At 40.7% G+C, this 3,461-nt stretch overlaps 1 pseudogene; it reads right to left on the bottom strand.

Moving 5' to 3' along the window:
- Positions 1 to 2,036: 2,036 nt before the first annotated feature.
- Positions 2,037 to 2,989, bottom strand: LOC132533775 (protein SET-like; annotated as a pseudogene).
- Between the last annotated feature and the right edge of the window lie 472 nt (positions 2,990 to 3,461).

Here is a 3,461-nt window from a genome sequence, read left to right as displayed (position 1 = left end):
AGACTCAGTAATACAGTGTCTGCTTTTTTTTTCTTTCTTTTGCTTTATTTTAGTTTTCTTATATTTTATAGGACAGAGAGAAATTCTGAGGGGGGAAGAAAGAAACCTGCTAATATTACTGCCTTACTACTCCTGAAGCTTCCCCCCTCCTCCACCCCCTGCAGTTGGGGGCTGAGATCTTGAACCTGGGTCCTTGTGCATGGTCATGTGTAATCCAAGTGTGCCAACACCCTGCTGTTGATGTGTACATTTTTTTAAAGATTTTTAAAAACATTTATTCATTTTCCCTTTTTGTTGCCCTTGTTGTTTTTATTGTTGTAGTTATTATTGTTGTTGTTATTGGTGTCATCGTTTGGATAGAACAGAGAGAAATGGAGAGAGGAGTGGGAGACAGAGAGAGGGAGAGAAGTTAGACACCTGCAGACCTGTTTCACCGCTTGTGAAGCGACTCCCCTGCAGGTGGGGAGCCGGGGGCTTGAACCTGGATCCTTATACCAGTCCTTGTGCTGTGCGCCATGTACACTTAACCCGCTGCACTACCCCTGACTCCCAATGTGTACATTTCTTAACCTGCACTGAAAGTGTTACTTGTCATGGTCCAAGAAGCTCTGTTGATAGATATGCAGTTGGTAGCAGGTTCTGAATCTATTGTGACTTTCAGTTTGACTGAGAAGATTATTTGTAACACTTGGATTCAGAAAAGGAATTTTATGATGATTTTCTTTTCCAGTTAACAGTAGTTAAACTCTGGTAAAGCTCATTGTCTATGATACTCCCACAGCTCAAAGTTTGATGAAATTGCATTTTTATTTTTACATCTGCACTCACTTCTTTACTATTTCATATCTTTATTTGTTGGATAGAGACATAAATTGAGAGGGAAGGGGGAGTTAGAGAAGAGAGGAAAGGAACATCTTCAGCACTAACATCTGCAGCAGTAGCATCAGCAGCACTGCTTCATCACTCATGATGCTTCCCTCCCTGCAGCAGCTAGGGATCAGAGGCTTGAACCCAGGTCCTTCTGCACTGTCATATGCACTTGACTGGTGTGTCACCACCTAGTTCCTGAATTACATTTTCAGACTGAAAATAGACTGGAATAGTCAGACTGGAATAGTCTGGGAATGATGATTCAAAACTAGGATGAGGGCCAGGCGCTAGACACCGAGTTAAGCGCACATAGTCTGAAGCACAAGGACCTGCACAATGATCCCAGTTCAGTTCCCTGCAAGGGGGGGGGGTCATTTTGCAAGCCATGAACCAGGTCTGCAGATGTCTGTTTTTCTCTCCTCCTCTCTAACTTCCCCTCCTCTCAATCTTTCTCTGTCCTGTCTAACAGCAGTCATAACAAGAATTACAGCAGCAACAATGGACAAAAGATGGCCACCAGGAGCAGTCAATTTGTAGTGTCAGCACTGAGCCCCAGCTATAACCCTGGAGGCAAAAATAAAAACAAGCAAACAAAAACTGGGAAGGTGTCTGCTTTGCTATATGATCCTCTCAGATTCAAGATCTGAGAGAAAGGAGGAAAACAGCTAGAATTCTATGCACTACTACACAGGGGCCTAACAGCCCCCAGACTCTAGCAGAGCTGAGGGAGCAGAAAGTTGGTCTTTGTTCCCACAGAGCATGGTGGTATTGATTCCAAAAGTTTTTGTTGAAAAAGGATAGGGGAGTAGTACCACTGTTGTCCTATGGTTTTATCAGTGTTTGCTTTTATAAAAAAAAAAAATTCAAAAAAAAAAAAAAACCACAAAGCTGTCTGTCTTTCTGCTAACTGCAGAAAGATACAGGTTTTCTTAAAAATATTTTAAATGGAAAAAATGTTACTTTGGAAGAGAAAAGGATAATCTATTCAACTTATTCTTCTCAAGGTACCCCCCCAAATAAGCTGATAACCATTGTACAAAGGAGAGAGGAGACCTCAAAGACAGGGTGACTGCACACAGAGGGAGGGAAAATGGGGAAAAAAAGACTGCAACTTGCTCCTAGGGACAGGAGAAAATTAAAATAGGCTGGAATTCATCAGTGTTTCATTAGTCATATCCTTCATCTTCCTCTCTTTCCTCTCCCTCATTATCATCTTCTCCTTCATCCTCGTCTCCTTCTTCATCTTCTTTTTTTAAAAAAAATATTATCTATTTATTGATTGGATAGAGACAGTCAGAAATCAAGAGGGAAGGGAGGGATAGAGAGGGTGAGAGACAGAGAGACAACTGCAGTACTACTTCACCACTTGAGAAGCTTTCCCCCCTGCAGGTGGGGACTGGGGGCTTGAACCCATGTCCTTGCACATTGTAACATGTGAGCTCAACCATGTGCATCACCACCAGGCCCCCACTTCTTCATATCTTCTAATCCTTCTTCCTCTTCATCATCATCATCTTCCCCCTTACCTTATTCATCATCCATATCAGGATCCAAGTAGTACTGTAGTGTATTTGGCCAGATACCATCTTTAATGACCTCTCCTAACTCACCTGCGACTGCACCAAAATGGTCAGTAAACCAGGTGAAGAAGCTCTCTAGTTCCTCATGCTGTCTCTTTCTGTTGGTTTGATTTTGTGTTTGACTTGAACATTTGATCAAATCCTTTCCAGATTTCCATTTGATGTTAGTGGATCCTTCAAAAAGAAGGATCACCACTCTCATTCAGATAAAATTCTTTGGAAAGAACTTTATTTTCAAAGTAAGGGTTTTCAACAAAATAAAAGTCTATTCTGTTACCTGATTTACTATCTTCAAATTCTGTCACTTCAACTATTGTCAAGTAATGCAGTGCCTCTTCATCCTCTTCTCCAAGCAGTGTAGACACTTGTGGGTGGTTGACAAATGTTAATCCTAAATTTGGGATATTGACCATTAATTCCGATCTCTTCTGAAAAAATGGCTGGCAGAGTTTGTTATATTTCTGTTCTAACTTCAAAATCGTCACTCCCCAGAAAGCAGCTTGATAAAAAAGCAACAGGAAGCAATGGAATATATCCATGAAGTACAGAATGAAATAGACTTAATGAACAAGTCAGCTAGGAGGTTTCTAGAATTTTCTATCTCACCTTAACTCTAATCCCTGAGATTCTCAACTAAGACTCTTTGCTGACTCTCTACTACTTAAAAGAGTCAAAGTTCAGGTGTCTGCTGGGTAAGGAGGATGGCCTAGGTAGGTAAAAGTAATGCATCAAGTGAGCTGAATGTACCATGTTCCATTATATATATATCCTGAGTTGTAGTTTTAAACTGAGCTATGCGGCTTAATAGAAAATAGTAGGGTCCTCATGTCTGTGGCTCATGTGACTTTTTTAAAGTATATGGAGAAATCCAATTTTTTTTTTTAAGTGCTAGAGATACCTAGAAGTTGTCAGACAACCTTTTGAGGACTGGTCCTTCGATTTAGAGATTTTCTTTGTTATCTTAAGTTGCTATTTATGCAATCTTCTTTCATTCTCTCCTATCCCCCCTAT

Source organism: Erinaceus europaeus, chromosome 17, assembly GCF_950295315.1.
Source record: "Erinaceus europaeus chromosome 17, mEriEur2.1, whole genome shotgun sequence".
NCBI lineage: Eukaryota > Metazoa > Chordata > Mammalia > Eulipotyphla > Erinaceidae > Erinaceus > Erinaceus europaeus.
This window is presented reverse-complemented; position numbering and strand designations above follow the sequence as displayed.